The 20,960-nt window shown below is 33.6% G+C and overlaps 1 long non-coding RNA gene across 1 annotated transcript in view; it reads right to left on the bottom strand.

The window, feature by feature from the left end:
* The window catches only part of LOC145720365 (uncharacterized), a 30,755-nt gene extending 10,300 nt beyond the window's left edge, over nt 1-20,455 (bottom strand). Inside the window, exon 1 of the long non-coding RNA XR_014143282.1 lies at nt 20,082-20,455. This is a non-coding gene — a long non-coding RNA (uncharacterized LOC145720365). The remainder of the gene's footprint in view (nt 1-20,081) is intronic.
* Between the last annotated feature and the right edge of the window lie 505 nt (nt 20,456-20,960).

Genomic DNA, 20,960 nt, shown 5'->3' with positions numbered 1-20,960 from the left:
CACATATAGACACAGCTGCAATAACCATGTGTGTGTGCAGATTTCTGTGTGGTTATAGGTTTTCAACTCCTCTGGGTAAATGTGTAGGAGTACAGTTGCCGGATTATATGGTAAGAATGCATTTCGTTTTATAAGAAACCTCCAAATTGGGGCGGCTGGGTGGCTCAGTTGGTTAAGCGACTGCCTTCGGCTCAGGTCATGATCCTGGAGTCACGGGATCGAGTCCCGCATCGGGCTCCCTGCTCAGCAGGGAGTCTGCTTCTCCCTCTGACCCTCCTCCCTCTCATGCTCTCTGTCTCTCATTCTCTCTCTCCCAAATAAATAAAATCTTAAAAAAAAAAAAAATTAAAAAAAAAAGAAACCTCCAAATTGTCTTCCAAAGTGGCTTTACTATTTTGCATTCCCATCAGCAGGACATGAGAGTTCCTCTTGCTCCATACCCTTGCCAACATTTGTGTTATCAGTGATCCAGTTTATAGTCATTCTAAAAGGTGTATAGTGGTATCTTGTTCTTTTAATTTGCATTTTCCCAATGATATATGATGGGACATATTTTCATATGCTTATTTTCCAGGTGTATATCTTCTTTGGAAAGGTATCTGTTAAGGTCTTTGGTCAATTTTTTTTTAATTGGGGTTTTTGTTTATTTATTATTATTGAGTTTTAACAGTTCTTTATAAATTTTGATAACAAATAAAAGGATAACAGTCCTTATCAGATCTCTTGCAAATAATTCTTCCCAGTCTGTGGCTTGTCTTCTCTTTCTCTTGACATTGTCTTTTCCAGAGCTGTTTTCAATTTTAAGGAAGTCCAGCTTATTCATTATTTCTTTCTTGGTTTGTACATTCAGTGTTGTATCTAAAAAGCCATTGCATTACTCAAGGTCATCGAGGTTTACTCCTATGTTATTTTCTAGAAGTTTTATAGTTTTGTGTTTTACATCTAGGTCTGTGATCTACTTTGAGTTACTTTTTGTGAAGGGTGTAAGATCTGTGTTTAGATTAATTTTTGCATATAAATGTCCAGTTATTCCAGTACCATTTGTTGAAGACACTATCTTTGCTCCATTGCGCTCCTTTGTCAGTGATTATTTGACTATTAATGGTGGTCTACTTCTGAGCTACCATTCTGTTCTATTCTTTCACCAGTACCACACTGTCTTGATAACTGTAGCTTTATGGTAAGCCTTAAAGTTGGGTAATGTCAGCCCTCCAATTTTGTTCTTCTTTAATATTGTGTTGGTTAATCTGGGTCTTTGGCGTCTCCATAAAAACTTTAGTATTGTTGCAGGATTTCTTTTCCTTCGGAGCTGTGGTTCGTGGTTGTGCAATTTCAAAGAATGAAGAGGTAGACTAAATAAAGGGTGATGGGCAGCAAAGCAAAATTTATTGAGCATTAGTAAAGTTTATTGAGTAATAGTACAAAGCTCCCAAAGAAGGAGGGAACTCAAGAGGGTTGCCACTGGAGTTTTTAAGTCTAGGTTTTTGTTTGTTTGTTTGTTAAGTCTAGGGGTTTTTATGGACTTGTTGGAAGGTTGTTTTAATCTGATTAACCCTCCATGCGCCTGCCACCCAATCAGGTTTTTGTTCACACGCTCATCTGCCTAACAGGTAGTTGTTCAAATGGGAAAGGGTGGAAGGCTTCTTCGAGGGTGATGTAAAATCTCTTAAGTGTGGCTTCCTCTTAGGGAGGGGGCTTGTCCCTGCCTGCCTTTCTTCCTTAGTACCAGTTTGTCAATATCCACAAAATAACTTGTTGGGATTTGATTGGGATTGCATTAATCTGTAGATCAATTTGGGAGGAAGTGACATCTTGAAAATATTGAGTTTTCCCTTCTTTAAACCTAGAGTATCTTTCCATTTAGTTAGTTTTTCTTTGATTTTATAATTTCTTTTTGTAGTTTTGTTCATAAAGATCTTGTCCCTATTTTGTTAGGTTTATACCTAAGTATTTCATTTTTTCAAATCTAATGTAAATGCAATTATGTTTTTATTTTAAATTCTACTCATTCCTTGCTGGTACATAGCAAAGTGATTAACTTTTGTATATTAACCTCTTACTCTGAAAACTTGCTATAATCACTTATTAGTTCCAGGAGTTTTTGTGTGTTTTTCAGGTTTTCTACATCAATGATCATATATCATCTGCACCCAAAGACAGTTTTATTTTTTCCTCCCTATTCAAGACACCTCTTATTTCCTTTTCTTGTTTTATTGCATTGACTAGAACATCTAGTATGATATGTAAAATGAGAGACGAGCGGGTAAATCTTTGCCTTTTACCTGATCTTGAGGGAAAGCTTTGAGTTTTTCATCATTAAGTACCATGGTAGCTGTAGGTATTTTTAGATATTCTCTATCAAGTTGAGGAAAATCCCCTCTATTCCTATATATGATATATATATCATGAATGGGTTTTAGATTTTGTCAAATTATTTTTTCTGCACCTAGTGCTTTGATCATGCAATTTTTCTTTTTTAGTTGTCGATGTGATAAATAACACATATGTAACACATGTGTTGATGTGATTTGGAATGCTGGACTAGTTTTGTGTACCTGGCATACATTCCATTTTGTCATAGTATGTAATTCTTTTGTATACATTGTTGGATTCAATTTGTTAATATTTTATTGAAGATTTCACATCTATGTTCATGAGAGATTTTGGTCTATAGTTTTCTTACTGTCTGGTTTTAGTATTAAGGTAATGCTGGCCTCAGAATGAGTTAGGAGGTTTGCCTTCTGCTCTTATCCTCTGAAAGAGATTGTAGAGAATTGGTAAAATTTCATCCTTTAATGTTTGGTAGTATTCAGCTGTGAAACCATCTGGCCTTGTTCTTTCTGTTTTGATAGGTTATTAATTGTTGATTCAATTTCTTTAATAGGTATATATTCATTTAAATTGTCTATATCTTCTTTTGCAAATTGCATTTTTTAAGGGGTTGGTCCATTTCACCTAGGTTATCAAATTTGTGGGTAGGCCAAGTGTTTTAATCCAGGTTTTCTAACATACAAGTAACTAATCCTAGCTCAACTTTGTTTTTCTACCATTAGGATCATCTAGAACATTCTAAACAAAAATAACCATTCAAACAAAATAACCATTTTTCTTCTTAAAAAAGAAATAAGTTCTGTTATAATTATCAGGTACCTCTAAAAAAGACATCAGTCTTCAATTAAATACAGTCAAGTTGCATTATAATTGCATTTTACTTACAAAATTAAACTATAAATTGAACACACACACACACAAACATACACAAGAGATAGAGAAAAATATCCTTTTAAATGATGCAGGACATCTTTCCCAACATGTGACTCAATAAACAAATATCCAGAATTACCATGAAGAGCTAGAATGGAAAGTCACTTTTCCATTACGTGGCCTTGGTTCCCATATATGTCCCACAGTGTGAACTAATCACCATACTGAGTGGGTTTCTAGTATATATATATACATGTATATTTTAAAATATGGTTCCTGAATATAATCCAACTACTTCACTCAGTGTTCAAGTTGAAGAAACTACAATTTATTCTAAGGAATAAGACAGAAGATGTACCTTCAACCTCATGCTGATTTGAATTTAATGAGAGGGAACGTTTGGGGACTTTCAAAGGTATATTTAATATATATATTAAATATATATATATATATAGTCTTTGATTTTATGATTTTACTGTAGAAAACCACCATAACTACTAATCTATAGTCTATCAAAGAATATTAACTACAAATAATGTACAAGGTATGATGATAAAATGATTCAACTTAGTTTTGGCAAACCTATTTATAAATGAGTGTGAACTAGCATTGTTTTCTTATTTTAAAATCTATATATAGTAAGATATTTTCTAATTTTTTTTTGAAATATCTTTTGAAGCTTGCATAAATCATTTAAATTCAATTAATGTTGGCAGGTGGCCATTCTTAGCAAGTAGACTTGGTTTCTAGTAATAGTAGAAATTCATCTCATGTAAGTGTTAGGCACTTAAATTGACAAAATTATTTTAAGACAAAATGTGTTGTGCCTCTAAATTAACAAGACTGCTTCATCCCTATGGCTCATAATCTAGTTCTGAAATCAAGTCACAGGAATAAATTACAAAATGCTGATGGGTACTTCACTGGAATTAGTCAATAAATATGATGACCATTTTGAAGACACCACATATTTGGATGTAATAGTTCTAATACATTTGCTTAAATCCTCCCTCTTTGGTAGCCAAATCTCACCTACTTTATAAAAAAAAGAAAAAAGTCTTAGCTTTTTAGAAACAAGGAAGTATGGTATGAAATAGCTTTACACCTTCATCTGCATGCTCATGACAATAGGGCAATTTTCTTCCCCCCTTGTCCTATTCCATCTAAGAAAACCCTTAGCACAGGTAATTGCTTGTTATGATTTTTTCTTCTGCAATTTTCCAAAAGAAAGACCACAATGTGTCCTTACATCTCAGCTTTATAGAGACTGTCCATTGGTCATGCCTGTATTTTTATATGAATCTTGGCATATAAAATTAGAACAGATTCATAAAGAGTAGGATGGGAGCAGTTGAAGTGAGTGGGCCAACTTACTTCAGGCACAAAGTTTAAGGAGCCCCAAAACATTTGGTAATTAAGATAAATAATACTTGTGTATTATAGATATAATATATAAACCATCAATATAGTATGACAATAATTTATATTTTATAGTATATGTGTATATTATATATTTGTATTTTATAAATTTATAAATATAAAATATTTATTTTTATATAATTTATATTTACAATATATATTAATTTATATATGTACATACTTGTATATAAATATATATTATATAATATTTTATAACATTATACATAAATTTATGTTTATATTTTATGATATAATTCTATTTTAAAGTAAATTATTAAGTCAATGTTAATGCAAAAAGTCGATAATGTACAAATTATCAAAATTTTAAATTAAAATAAGCAGTTGTTTGTTTTGTTACACTACTTTATTGTGCAAGGAAACACTCCTTTAAAATCAGCCTAAAGTTCCTGGCCTGTGTAGATGTTATGTTTCAGCTAGATGGTTTATGAAGTTTGACAACGGTGTGGGAACAGATTGGATAATATAGGCTGTAAGATATAGTGACATTTTTTGATTGTAGGAGTTTCTTTAACTTTTTCCAATTGGTTCTAAACATGGGAGAATGTTCTTATATGTGTATGTAGGGAAACACATTTTCCTCAGACACCACGTTTTTTCACAGCTGCCTTTGCTACCAAGCACTGGTAAAGGGACAACATTTTAGCTCCCCAAAGGTTATGTGTGTGGTGTGTACCATCATCCTGTGTTGTATTACCTAATGAAGAGTCAGACAGTATTGTTGAAAGTGATCAACTTGCATGTCAATTTAGACAAAACTGTTATCATTGTTTTTTAGATTGATATATTGTATTTCAGAATAATGTGAAAGTACATAAAGAGCAGAAATAATGTGAAAACATAAATATCAAGAGATAAATACTATGATGTACCATTCTAAATAGAAAATTCTGTTTGCTCTTCAATATTTAAATAAGTTTCCTGTTTATTCAGCATATGACCTAATTCAAATTATTTACAATTCAAGTATTTGTGTCTACTGTGGATCTTGTTTTGGCTGTTTAGTCTAAAATGGTTCTCCTTGTTATTTCTTGTATACTGTATACAACCTAGATTAGCATAATCACTGTGATTAACATTAATTGAGGAGCAGAAATGAAAATGGTTGCTGAAAACAGTTTGGCTGATATGTACAATGGTAAAATTTTGTATTGTGTGAATACTCAAATTATAACATTTGACTTTAGTTCTAAAGTCTATGAAGCATTAATGGGAGAATAGAATTTGGGTCATAGATTAATATACAAATGTATGTTAGACAAAAATGCAGATATGATTTATATAGGAATATACCTTGCTGTAGTAATATATTTACTAAGAGGGACTACAATATTATTGGAAGTATAGACTTTATAATTATGCTAAGACATGAGTCAATCTTTGCTTTAATTAGTAGCTGTGTAATTGTAAGTTACTGTATCTCTCCAGGGCTGAGTTTTCTTGCTTGCAAAATGGTGATAAGAATATAACTTAGTTAGTAGGGTGGTTGCAAGTCTTACATGTAATTCTAAATGCAAGTTTTTTGGCACAGTGTTAGACAAATGATAAATGTTTTCTATGGTATATCACTTCTCTGATATTTTTTTGTTTCATTACTCAATGTCATATTCTTGTTCACAGTTCTGCATTTTATTTCATACTCTTTCCACTAATAGCTTTCACTGTTTGTACCATTTCTGGCTTTCACAAATTTGCTTTCTGTTTCATTTCTGTAGAGAAATTCTCTATAGGTTTTTCTTTTCTTATTTTCTGTACATATCATCCCATTTCTAATCCAGAATTACTGCAATAAGTGCCAGGTTTTCTTTTGGAAGCATTATGTGTGTTAAATGAAAAATGGCTTCCCATTATAGATTTCAAACATTTAAATTGGGTAAGTCTCCCTCAAAACACAAAGGATATCCACATGCAAAATATTAATTTTGGGACACATGGGTAACAAGACTTATCATGGGGATCATTTCTTATTGCATAAAAATATTGAATTACTATGATGTATACATAAAACTAATAGGATATTATATGTCAGTAATATTTCAATAAAAATCAATTTTGGAAAAACAGTCATGTGGTTCATTATCAACCGTTAAAATTTATATACATATATATACATGCATTATATGTATATATATATATATACACACACACACACACACACAATTCAAAAGCTTAAAAGTAAACATAGGAAAGTAAAAATACCTGTTGGTTTAACTTTTCTAATAAGCAGATACCTTCTGTGACAGGTAACAATAAAGGCATAGAAAGAAAGTTGTCAGACTATGAATTGTACGGGAAGTTTTAATAGACTTCAGCATTATGACCATAGACGAAATAATCCTTTCTGTTATCATTCACTAGGAGAAATTGGCCAAACTTAAAAACATTTTCTAGCCTTTGTCTTCCAAGACTACATCATCAGGATTACATTCAATTGCAAGTAACATTTTAAAAATTTAAGTATCATTAATAATATTTTTTCTTCTATACAAGTTTGGAAGAGAAAAGGTGATAGTGCTGGTTTAAATACTCAGTAGTATCAAAAAGAACCTAGGATCTTTCCTTCTTTTTACTCTATGATCCTCAGAATTTTGGTCTTTTAATTTTAAGTTTGTTCCTTCATTGTTACAAGAAGGATGTTGCAGCTCCAGATATCAAGACCTAACTCTAAAGAAGAGTGCAAGCCATGACAGTAAGACAATTTCTCATGCTGTTTTCCTCTTTTTGAAATTACTTTTACACAAAGAACCTTAGCAGAATTTTCCTTCACTTCTTTCATGAGAAAGGAGAGTAACCGCTCCCTAACCAAGAGGTTTTAGGCCAACTCTCTCTGAGATCAAGGGATTTCTCCGATGCCTTAAGAAAATCAAGGCCCTGAGGCACCTGGGTGCTTCAGTCGGTCTCGGTTTCAGCTGAGGTCATAATCTCAGGGTGGTGGGATTGAGTCCCAAAGCAGTCTCCATGCCCAGCTGAGATTCCCTTTCTCTCTCCCTCTCCCTTTGCTCCTCTGCCCTACGTGATCCTTCTCTCTCTCTCTAAAATAAATAAATAAATCTTTAAAAAAAATCAAGGCTCTGTCAGCAGAGAAATGGCGTGTGAGCAACTATTATGTTTGTCACATAGGACTACACACACACACACACACACGTACATACACACAGCACACACAATTTAACTCTACAGGAGGAAGCAAGAAGTTTGCAAAGAAATATTATCTCCCTTCACACTTTCCAAATTTTCCTTTTTTTTTTATTTTGGCTCTAAAATTGTTAGAAACTGTTAGAAAATGTTACAGTGCTAATAAATTACAGTTAATACTTCTTTGATCAAAGTTTCTTCTTAAAATGAGGTTCTATTGGCGATAAAGCCTTTGCACATTCAGTTTTGAATATATCTGGTTTCTTTAGGTAATGGTTATATCCCTCCACTTATCCTAAATAAATAAGGAAAATAAAGAGCAAAGAGAAAATACATGTGGAAGATGATGAACACATAAAATGCATGTCAAACATATTAATCTCTTAAAGGATGATCATAATGTTGGCTTTAAGCTTCTTGGCAATGAATAGGAAAAGGAAAATCTATCAAGACAAGACATTCATAGTATCCACGAGACAGAAATGAACTCCTGATTCACAGGAAACTCAACTACTCTGGGAAAGCCCAGAGGCATTTCCCCAAGGTTCTGATAAAAAAGATAATGTATAACCCAGTGGATCATGGTTTCGCTAACATCCTTACAGCAAAAACATTGCTGCATTTCTCAGGGGAGATTTCTTATGAGCTCCTTCAACTTGAACAATAGCAAACCACCTAAGTATCATTTAGTAAACACAATTCTTGGTCAAGGGCCATAGACCTGGCAAATCCTGAAAGAGGAAGGATAATAGAACAACATGTAATAAATCTATCTTCCCCTCCTTCCTTTGCAAATCCGTCTTCATAAATGAGAGTAACAGACACAGGAAATGTACAACAAATCTCTCCGGCCTCACAGTTGACAACACATTTGGTCAGTTTGGGTTGGTTTATTATTTCTAAAGTTATCAAGGTCTCAACAAGCTAATAGTTTTCTTAGGTTCGTGCTGGTGGGATTTTAGCATCTATTAAAAGGCACATTTGAAAAAAAAAATTGAGATAGAACAGAGACTATAAGCTTCGAGTATTCTCAGAACAAACTAGAGTTGCCATTTGCTTATTTTTTGAATTTACTTTCTTATAAATATTTCTTAAAAATAAATAAAAGATCTTAGTCATGAAAAACCCTGCTGAGTAACAGTATGTCAAAAGTTTACCTTTGATCCTGACCACTGACTTTTATATCCGTAAGTAATTAAATATTTAAGGAGTTAATTCGTTTCCAACCATTAATTTTCATCTCAGGTTAAGTGGTTTGTCTGTTTGACTTTATTTCAAATTACCAGGACTTGAACTTAGACATCACTTGGCAAAAGATAAAAATCTCAAGGGTCCAGGAGACCCAGTGATTAATTTCTGTTATGGAGGTGACCATTCAGACTGTATAAACAGAACCTTTGCAATGTAACTTTTGAACCTCCCATGACACATATAAAGACAACAATTTGTAACATTTATGAGTTATGTTATTGTTTTTCAAAATAGCATTCTTTTCACATAATAGTTGTATCTGACACTTAACAATTGATCCCTAAGTTTCTTTTGTTTATTTGTAAGTACTGTTTCCTTGGAAAATGTCATTATTTGTTCATTTTGCAATAAAAAGAACTCAACTCTTTGATTAAATCATTGTCAGCTATCAACTGCTTTCCTCCAAATTTACCTTGGAAACATGAAAAATGTCTTTAAACAGTTAAAGCAAAAAACTACTATTGGTTAGCTTAGCAAGTTAGAAATATGAATAAAGGCATGAGTATTAACTTCAAAAGGTCACCAAAATTGCAGGTGCAAAAATGCAGGTGTAGCTAATTAACCTCTTGAGCAAGCAATTGGTTGATTGCAGGTGCAATTAGTGAAACAACAAAAAAAAGGATGGTGGAATCTTGTTGAAAACTTAATTTCATGTTGTATGAGTTTTCAAACTACATTGCAATCAAGTTAAAAGTATCAACAATGAAGCTCACTAACATTTGGCTTTCATAGCATCTGTCTATTTTATGGTGATAAAGAAAAAATACTATTGAGGAAAACCATAGGTTTTTCATGTCTCTGTCTAAAAAGCTTTAAATTCCTCAAGGACAATGTTCCTCTGTATTTGGTTATAACAAAGTTGTAAAAAGAAGTTTGATATCTGAATCAGTGGTTACTACCATTTGAAGAATTGAGACCCAATAGACAAAATCCATTTCTTCCCCCATCCCAAAGTTTGAGTTATTTCTTTTTTAAACTAAATAACCACCAGAAAGAGTATAGCTGTGTAAATTATCATCTATTTCCTTTCCTTCCAGGAACTCAAAAGAACAAAATTCAATTATTTTAAGAAAAACTAGAAGAAAGATAAAATTCACACTTTAAAATAAGAGCAAGGGGGTACCTGGGTGGCTCAGTCAGTTAAGTGGCTGCCTTCAGCTCAGGTCATGGTCCCAGCGTCCTGGGATCGAGCCCCGCATCAGGCTCCCTGCTCGGCAGGAACCCTGCTTCTCCCACTCCCCCTGCTTGTGTTCCCTCTCTTGCTGTGTCTCTCTCTGTCAGATAAGTAAATAAAATATTTAAAAATAAATAAATAAAATAAGAGCAAGGCCTACTAAAAACATCTAAAATAGGGCAAAAACAACAACAACAACAACAAAACCTCAACTGGAGGAAGTAAAGTGAACAACAACAACAACAAAATAGAGTGGAGAAAAGGCCAATTGGTGACAAATCTCAGACAAGACCAGTAAAACACACTTCCTGAAAGCAAGGGCATCATCATGAAGTGAAAATCCTGAATCTCTTATAGACAAAAGAGAAGTGGAAATTGGGGTGAGGAGGGCCCACAGGAAAAACCTTCTGGGTGCTAAATAATAGGAAAAGAGGATGCAGAGCTACACAAAGTTTAACAAAGTTGCATTTGCAAGATGATTCCTTCACAAACCAAAGGGGGCGGGGGGGTTGGGGAAGCTTTGTTTTGTTAAGCCTACAAGGTGACCCTGATGTCCTACTTTCCATACTCTTCATGGGATTCTTCTGAAAAGAACACCTTTGCAATGTAACTTTTGAACCTCCCATGACACATATAAAGACAAAAAACAATTTATAACAGTTATGAGTTATGTTATTGTTCTTCAAAATAGCATTCTTTTCACATAATAGTTGTGAAAAGGCACCGCTTTCGAAGAAGGGTGATAAGAAAAGAAGCAAGCACAGCATCAAAGCAAAGATATAATAAGCAGTTAGAAGAAAAAGGTGAAGAATTTTTAAAAAGACAAAACAAGTGCAGCCAAATTTATTATTTTAAGAAAGCAGATGAAAATTATAAACTAACATCATGACAAGAATTTTTAAGAAAAAAATGAAGCCTTTTTGAAAAGCCTCAGGAAAGTGATGCTAGGTAACAGAAGGAGATGAAACCAAAGTGCTAGAATCAGAATGAAAGAGAAGAAAAACAACATCATTATCAAAATAAAATGCAGAAGGATTTAGAAGCATAAAGGACAATTACAATACAGGTAAAAATAATAGAAACAGGAAAAGCAGTAAGAAAGAGAGTAGAAAAGAATTACCGAAGACACACGCAGGAGGTCCAACATAAGCACGTGTGTGGTACCCAAAAAAGAAAGCCAGAGAAAATATTATTTCATTAAAAGTGTATTTCAGGGGTGCCCGTGTGGCTCAGTCAATTAAGTGTCTGCCTTGGGCTCGGGTCATGATCCCAGGGTCCCCGCGTCAGGCTCCCTGCTCAGTGGGGAGTCTGTTTCTCCCTGTCCCTCTCCCCCTCCCCCCCACTCGTTCTCCCCTCTCTCTCAAATAAATAAATTAAATCTTTAAAAAAATAAAAGAGTGTTTAAAGTATAAAAGTATATTTGAAGGTGAAATGATACATTTCAAGAAAAATGAAATAAAACTTAAAGACTATATTGTCAGGATACAAAAAACTATATTGTTAGGTCAAGAGTGAAAAAAACAAAATTCACCAGGAAGGGTCAACAGCAAGATGCATCAGAATAAAACAAAAGAATTTAAAGGCAGAATCTCTTCAAGGGGGAAAGTTAAGGCTAGCCTTATTTCTTTAGAACAAAATTCAACCAATGAAGACAGAGAAGCAGCATCCATAATACTGAAGAGAACAACTGTGAACCAAGACTTTATTTATATCCAAACTCTCTTTTCAGAATAAAGACTACTGAAAACAGTTTTGACCATGCAAGAATCCAAACTAAATCACACCTAGATATCATTTTTACCTTTTATATCCATATTAGTAAAATTAATCAAAATTGCCTATATATATCCACTTTAATCAAGCAATTCTAAGAATACATTCTACAAATACCTTTGCACTACAGAAATGATGCATGAAAATGTTATTTATTGAGCATAATTTGTTATAATGAAGGAAAATAAAATAGATATCTATCAAAATAGGACTATTTAGATAAATGTGGTTCATCTGCAGAATGGAATACTATACAGCTATAAAAATGAATGAGAAAGCTCTCTATGGACTAATATAGAAGGATTGCTAAGAGATATTATGTGGAGAAAAAACTAAGTACAGAATAGCATGAATATTACTCTATATTTTACATAAAAATAGAGAATTTTATACTAATATTTACCTGCATAAACATGACAATTGTTAATAAGAATGGAATAATGGTCACTGTAATTTTAGGGGAGGTAACAAGGAAATGGGTGGGTATGGGGCAGAGCTGAGAGAGATATTTTTAATTATATACTTATTACTTTATGTATTTTTTAAATTTATTAACTTTTTGAATAAATTACCTTTTCAAATAGTACAGAAATATAAATAAGAGTTGTCACAAAATTAAAGTTGATGAGTGTTGTTCCAGAAACTATTTTCTAAGATCAATCAATGTAGTTTAATATTGAGAACTGCTCATCTGTCTTCCTAGTTCCTTGGCAAAGCCAGATGGAACACTTCAAATATTTATACAATTTTATTTTTTGTCTTTTAACTTTTGCAAGAGTTGGATGAGAGACTTTTTATTTGGAGCCTCTGGATAACACCTCATTGCTGTGCTTTAGGTTGGATTCTTAGGAATTCCCTGGTAGACTATGAACACCTCATGGGCAACAGCTTTCTCTATCATGATCATTGCATTTTTCTCAGAGCCTGGGAGAGTATCTGGCACATCCAAAGGGCTTAACATACTTTGATAAAAGAATGGATTTATGTGGGAGTTAATGAACAAGAACTCTTTTGATGTCCTGGGTAAAACAGGCAAATGGGAATGTTTGTTTCCTTTTAAGCCAGTCTTCTACTCTTTCTGTTAACAACTTCTTTCTAGATCTGTATTCTCATCCATGAGTTTTACTTTCTTACTCCTAGTGCTTGCTGCTGTTATATTCGGTAGTATTCCCCATTGAAAATCACCTTTATCTATGTCAGCACGTTGTTCTGATAACTTAGCACATTCTAATATGATAATGGGATAAGCCTGGAAGGGCATACCTAGGTTACTTACGTTTATTTTAATGAGGGCTTTTGGGACACAATGTCCTTATATTCTAGGTTTTTTGTTTGTTTGTTTTTATTTTTGTTTTGTTTTGTTTTGTTTTGTTTAGAGATTACTAAGGAGGATTTCAGGCTACACGGGAGGAGAATTTAATAAACAGCAGATGTAATTTTGGGATGAATGTCAAATCAAACTTATGTCGTCACTGTTTTTTTGGTTGTTTTTTGGCATACAATTGGCCTTGTTCACCATAACCCTCAGTGCAATGGCATTCTGTCAGTAAGTCTCAGGATACCTGCCCTAATAGGACCCTCACAACCTCAAAGGCAATGATTGCTTGCTCAGCAATTCTTATTGAAAACCCACATAATAAAATATAATCGATTTTCCTGTGATTTTTATTTAATAGTCCTTGGTCTACTCTTTGGGTTTCAAAATAAAAGGTCCCTCCACAGTATAGTCAAAGAAGTGTTTCTGTCTCCTATTAAAGTCTTTTCCCAGTTGCCATTCTGTGCTTCTTCTTTGTTTTCCTTTTTTCTTTTTAATTTCAGAAAAATGAGTTTCACTAATTTTGCAAATTTTTAAAGATATATATAGCCTTTAATTTGTGGAAATTGATTGGTTCTATTTTGGCTAATTTGGTTTCAGAGAAATTTCATATAGCAATTTCTTAGAGCTGGGGTGCCTGGGTGGCTCAGTTGATTAAGAGTTCGAGCCTTGATTTCAGCTCAGGTCATGATCTCGGGGTGATGAGACTGAACCCCATGTTGGGCTCCACAGTCAGTGGGTAGTCCACCTGGGTTTCTCTCTCCCTTTCCCTCTACCTCTCCACACCCTGCACACACCCACTCATTCTCTCTCTCTTTCTCTCTCAAATAAATAAATAAATCTTTAATTTAAAAAAAGAAATTTCACAGAGCCATGAAAAATTGGTTTATATGAAAAGAGGCTAATGTTATTATGCATGCCTTCCTAATAAAATTAATTTCTATTTGTATGCTTTAAATATGTCAAAGAACAGATGCATAGATGTGTCATCACTCTATAGTTTATTCACTTAGATGCTTGAAATTTTCAGCCAGTTAACAAAATAGAAATCAAAATAACCCTACAGTTCTAAAATTGCTTTAAAATATAAACTCAAAAATAGAAGTATTGATATCACTAGTTTATAGCTAGTAGAAACAACATTAATGAAGAGGTACTTTATTATAACCAGACCTTGGAAATGCTCTTAAAATTGAATTTGTAAAGGACAGGAAATAAGTTATTAGATTTAGAAATTTTACAATAAAATCATCTGTTATATATTTCAATGTATCCTAGTGGTCCCACTAGATTACATGGTATGTGTTTTCAAAAATTATTTCTGTATTTTGAAATCTCTGCATACAATGTCGTATGGTTGTCACCAACTCAAACACAGTAAGTACAGTTCTTCTAAAAGTCGATTGTATTTATGGGAAGCAGAGGTTATCGTACTGCATGAAATGCCTGAGCAATGACAGCTAAACCCTACAAAGGCAAGAATTCCTTGCTCCTAAGGGTGTGGTGCCAGCTAGTCAGCAGGTCTGGAGGCATGAGGCAAAAGAATGGGTTGTGGCTCTAAGCCAGAACTTTTCCAAGAGAAAAGGAAACAAAGAGATAGTACTAGACTTTATAGTCAGGCCAACAGTACAGTACATCCCACTGTCTCCAGTGGCTTTTTTTTTTTTTTTTCCCAACTCCTATCCAAGAGCTAAGAAAGTAAGAACTCCTTAAAACAACTCCTACAGCATATTATTGGGAAATCTTTGGGATATGCTTTTATAAGCCAGGGAGAGAGATGACAGGAAATTCAAGGGGGAAAAAAAATGGAAAGGGCAAAAGATGGCTTGGGGAGACTTGGGAAAATATAGCAAATATATTACATTGTGTTATACAAGTAGAGAGCCAGAAGAAAAAAAAAAAAAGTTACTGGAACCTTCCGATACTCCTGAATGTAAAGATAGCAAGTGTCTTAGGATATTTCATTGATATGTGTAGAAAGACATTTATATCACTCACCTTCTAATTTTCTGATATGAAACATGGGGGCATTTAAATAGCTGGGCAAAAAAAAGATCCAGCAAGTTTTGGACCTAGTATAGATGCACACATATTTTGATTACCAAATTCTTAATTCTTAAAGTCAAAGAGGATGAAAATTTTTTTAATTACCTAAGAGACAAAAAGTGATAAGTAATAATCTGATGGGGAACTTATGAATTTAATCCAACAAGCAGTTTTTAAATATTTAATCTGTACAGACCACTCTAGTTATGACATAATCAAAATTATTCTTGGGGAAATGGTTCATTCATTCAACCATTTTTTTTATTCAACCATTTATTCAAAAATTTATTTGCACGACTAAATTGTTTCAAATATTCCAGGCACTAGATCTTGTCCAATGAAACATATAAAAGTCCTTTTGAATACTATTCTGTGGTATAAGTTAATTTTGAAATAAATGTTCAAATTCCTTTACATGGAAATGTCATAATACTCTAATTTTGATTCAATAAAGGTTTAAGATCATGTCAATGTGTCTTTATCACTATTTAATTTTCTCAATTAGGTTCAAACATTGGACTCTTGAAGACTTACTCTATCTTTAGTATATTATGTATACATTAAATTTTTCACTTTTTTTCATATAAAGAGTACTATGAGGAGATCACAAAAGATATGAGAAAAGGCCATCTAAGGTGACCACAAAGATGGTATTCTGATATGAAATTTTAATAAAATAGTAATTTTTCACAATAGGATATGTTACTCAAATTGTAAGTTTATTGTCCTATAAAGACTACACCAGGTGGTGGGTATTAAGGAGGGCACGTGTGGTGATGAGTATGGGTGTTATACACAACTGATGAATCACTGAACACTATATCAAAAACTAATGATGAACATAATAATTAAAAAAAAAAAGACTACAAACTTTGTAATCAAATCATTAGAATTCTACTACACCAGAGACTGGTACACATTCAATAATATCCATTGTTTTCTTAGTCCTTTTAATAATGGAAAAACAAACTCAACTCTATGGGTTTCTTTGTTATAGCAGTATAGATTATACTTTAACTAAAAGTTCAACTCTGTCATTATCCAGCTTTTGTAATTTTGAAAAATTACTTAGTCTCTTTGAATTTAAGTGGGTTAGATGTACTCAGAACTTTTTCCAGCTCTAAAAGTCCATGAGCCTAAAATTGAAAGTGGCTATGCAATTGTAGAAAATCATTGGTATTTCTCACCACAACCACCCCAACCTCACAATACCTGAAGGATCAAATTAATTTAGTGAAATAATTGTCCTAGTATTCCTTGGTGAGAAAATTTTCATTTCAAAGTCTACGTTTCTCCTCAGCCCCCATTGAGTGATTTATGTTGCATGTGACCCATTCTCTGAAGCTATATGACATTAACATATTTCAGGTTATGACCACCAATTGCTCCCACATAATATGCATGGTTGGAATAGAGAGGGTCCCAGAGAAATATGCACATCATAAAGCAAGCTGAAGGAGAAAAACATTACTGGGGAAAAATAGAGGAAAAGATAAGCAGCAAGTCTTTCTCTTACCAGAAATGACAGAGAAAAAAAGGGAAAATTTAATATTTGTCATAGAGAATCTCTGGTCCAACACACTTAAGAAAGAACATATTCATAGTGGATAGCTGAGCATATTGTTGGTTTTCAATAAAGCTGTTAGTGACTATTGAGTTCAACTGATTACAGTATATTACTAATGAGGCCAAGGTTCGGTCCCCATGTGGGCCAGCTACCTGTGCCCTGTTCCGCAGCCACACGGCATGCCCCTAAGTTTGGCCAGCTGTCTCCAAATGCATGCTCTTTGTCAAAAAGGGACCAGGTGTATATGGATCTGAGAAAATCTATTCTCACCATTAGGAAGAATTCTCAAGGCAGATGGTAGGTCAGTAATGTCACGCTAGCGTATGAAGGGTGGCATGTGTTCTTACATTGAAACGTAAAGTGGAGATTTGTCAGTTACCCAATGGTAATTGAGTATTTCAGCTAGAATTCCAATGGAGTTTTGTTGATACAGTCAACCTGAGGTTTTACGTGATTTATTAAAGGTGGGACAACTTGAAGGGTCTCAAACTTAATGATTGTGGTAACCAAGGAGATATTCTGGCCTTCTATATGACAATAAGGGAGTGGTGGAAATGGTGGTGAATTGGGCAATTATTGCTGTAGTGAACATGATTGGAAAATATCTAAACAAAAGCTTAATTACTAGACTCCTGACCTATTTGGACCTGGTATCCAGAGGAATCAAAAAATCACATTGTGCATGAGTCTGATGTACCTGTTGATAGAACAAAAGATATTGATTTCATGAAAAACACTCATAATACTTAGTATTTGTATTGTAATTATTTGTTTAAATGTGTGTTCCCTCAGTAGATACTGAATTCCACAAAGGAAACAACACATCTGGTTTGCCTTTTCAAAACTGGAGCATAATATGAAATATGGCATCCCATTTATGAATAGTAAAAAGTTTTTGTAAGGCAAGGCTATAGTGTAAACACAAGATTATATAACAGTCTCAATTATCTACAATATTAATTTCACTTTCAGAAAAGTATTTAAATTCTGATGTGTTAGAAGTTTATTAGCATAAATAGATTAAATTAGATATGCAAAAGCATATTCCCAGTAGTAGAGAACACAAAAATAAACATTCATTTAATCTATATAAATTACAATTGAAAAATAAATTCAGTCTTACTTTAACTAGACTTTATCATGGAATTAAATGGACTTCAGTTTTGTGTACATCTCAACAGAAACATTAAAGAAAAGGATTTGCTTAGTTGCTAGATTTTATGTTAACTTAAAGCAGATGAAGATAAAACAAAAATAAACAGTAACTAAATCACACAGAAATTTCTGGATGAAATAAAACAATTCTTTACAGTTTCTAGGTAATGGCAAAAATGTTTCTGGCAAGAAAGTATAATTAACAGCAGTGTTAAAGCTTTGCTTTACATTCTTTTGGCAATTGAGTCTACTAAGTTGAAAGCTGTTGAGTATTTGAGTTTCATATTAATTTGCATTTCACTTGACTGCTTTTTACTGTTTTGTAAGCATGAAACAGAGAGGTCTGGGTTCAACACAACAAATTACTGTACAAAATAAAAAATTGCTACCCAAGCAGCTTTGTGTTTCTACTGGGTTTGTCATGCTGTGAGTAAAAAAGAAAAAAAAAAAAGAAAGAAAGAAAAGAAGTGTTGATTCTTAAGAGGCATTTCAGCACCAGATCTGCACTATCAAAAATAGTCCTCGAACACAGAGTTATCTAGAAATTCAGCAGTTTGCAAACAAGTGCACTAGGGAGTAGTTTTTTCACACTAAAATATTTTTGCTACACATCAGCAAGTCCTTGAGGAGAGCCTGCTGGCTCCAAAGGCCTGCAGTTTGCTATTGAAATAGCAAAGCAATAATATTTAGCCATTGCTAACAGGGAAACCATGATGTGTCTGCTCTTTATAGTGACTACTATATTTGACCAAAATAGTTTAACCACTGGACTTGAAAAGCATGACTTTATTTTAATACTTGTTTCTTAACCTTTGATACCCTTTATTATTATTTTTCGTAAGTGCAAAGTGTGCATGTCATCTATTCTTTCTATAGACCTGAATCACAAAATACAAAATGAAAGATGAATGATTGTTGACAAAATCAATATATCCCATTGTGTGTGTGTATGTGTGTGTGTGTGTTTGTACTTGTGTATGTAAGTTTGTATATTTACTGTGTTTTGGTTAACAGTTGGCAATGATAATAAAAGAAGCAAAGAGAACCTTGCTGTAAGTGAGGGAATTATCATCTGGGTCTGTTGGTTCTCTGCCCTATTAGAAACTGTGTTATTGCATAATAATGTTCATGAAGTCATTAGAATGTTTCAGCTTCCTTTTTCCTATGTCATTGTCCTCCTACATATTAAGATGGGCTTCAATATTTATGTTAATCTAATTAATTCATATGCCCATGAGGTAACCTAAAATATTTTAAAGTTGTTAGACCTCTAACCTCATTTTATTGTACTTGTATTTTTCACCAAGATCCCACAAAAGAACAGATACTTTAAAAATTTAATTTAATAAGAAAGGGGATAGCAACTCCTTATTGAAGGAACTTTCATATTGGCAGCTGATCGGATGACAAATCAAATTCTTTAAATATTTGCTCATTAGTGGAATAAATGGTATCAGTTTAATTCATTTCTATTTCATGTTTCCTATGTTTCAAAGCAACTTTTTAATACACACTTCAAAGGTTTCTCTGGAGTACTGTGTTATAATTTGTTTTCTTTTTCTAACTAGATACAAATTAATAAAGTCATACTCAATGAGGTGTTGGGCACCCCCTAAAATCTTTCTACTCATTTGATTGAGAATTTGGCTGTAAATTTCAGTGACTGCAAAATAACCAGATATGTACCGCTAGCAGGACTCAGGGGCTGCAGTATGTTAATGAAAGAGATTGCAGGTGTCAGATAGCTGATGTATTCCAGGACTGTTTAGGGCCACTAAGAGCCTGTCACAGTGGGAGAAGCTGCTGTGTAGCACTAGGTTTATCTTGAGACATTCAGACAGGGAGATAAAATGCATATTAATCCCTAAGGATAAACAGTCTTTACTGTTGTATTGGATAAGCATCTGTTTTGTCAGATTTAGCCTCAATGTGGGCAAATGGAGAGAAATCAGTGGTGAATTATTGAAGGAGGGACAGGGGCACAGAGGGAAAGCTAGAAGAATAATAAATAGTGTCCACCTTACCCTGGTTATACATCGCAGTGCTGTCCTCTCATCCACCTTTACTGGGGCATCTGCATTTTGGGTAGTCATAAATTAACTTGATAGACTTACTTTCTTCTGACTCCGTTTTGCCCAGGATCTACCTTAGAGAACCTACAGAGCAAGAGGATAACTAGCTGACATCTCCAAACACCGACAGGCATCAGGACCCTTCATGTTGAATTCCTTGGGGTCAAGGACATTGTATTATTTTGTATGTTTCCCCCATAGTGACCAGCACCATATTAGGAAAAATAGGTACTGCATACATATTTGTTGAATGAGTAGCCCAGGGATCATGAAGTTTATTATACCTTCTGACTAATGCCAACAGTTGTCCTTTATTATTTTTATTTTCTCTGAAAAGGAACATTGCTAAAATCAGTTCATAAGCCTTTAGATGAAGCAGAGCAAAAGAATTTTCTTTAATTACACAACCATGTTCTGCAGCCCAATGCTATGCATCACCTGTTTTTACTTAATGTTTGCAAGAGCTAAATAAATACACTTGTTACAAGGACAACATTAGCCTGGGGGTATAACAACAGGTCACTGTTACTCCCAGCAAAAGGGAAGATTTGGAACAGAAATCCAAAAACTTATCCTTTTATTTTGAATCCTACCCCAACGGCTCTGCTTAGAAAAAAGGTTAGATGACCTCTTACTTTCTTTTCAATGGTGATTGCATAATGATAAATTTAGAGCCAAGGGGATTTTTTTAAATACTGGCTAACTTCCTGTGCTAACAATGCATTTTTGGAAAATGTGTTGAAATGACTCTTTAGAAGCTGTGCTCATTTTTCTAAGATTAATTCTGTAAACACACAGTTGATAAATGCTGATTCAGAGTCTCATGTACTA

Source organism: Leptonychotes weddellii, chromosome 2, assembly GCF_054177405.1.
Source record: "Leptonychotes weddellii isolate Sample4059 chromosome 2, ASM5417740v2, whole genome shotgun sequence".
Classification (NCBI taxonomy): domain Eukaryota; kingdom Metazoa; phylum Chordata; class Mammalia; order Carnivora; family Phocidae; genus Leptonychotes; species Leptonychotes weddellii.
This window is presented reverse-complemented; position numbering and strand designations above follow the sequence as displayed.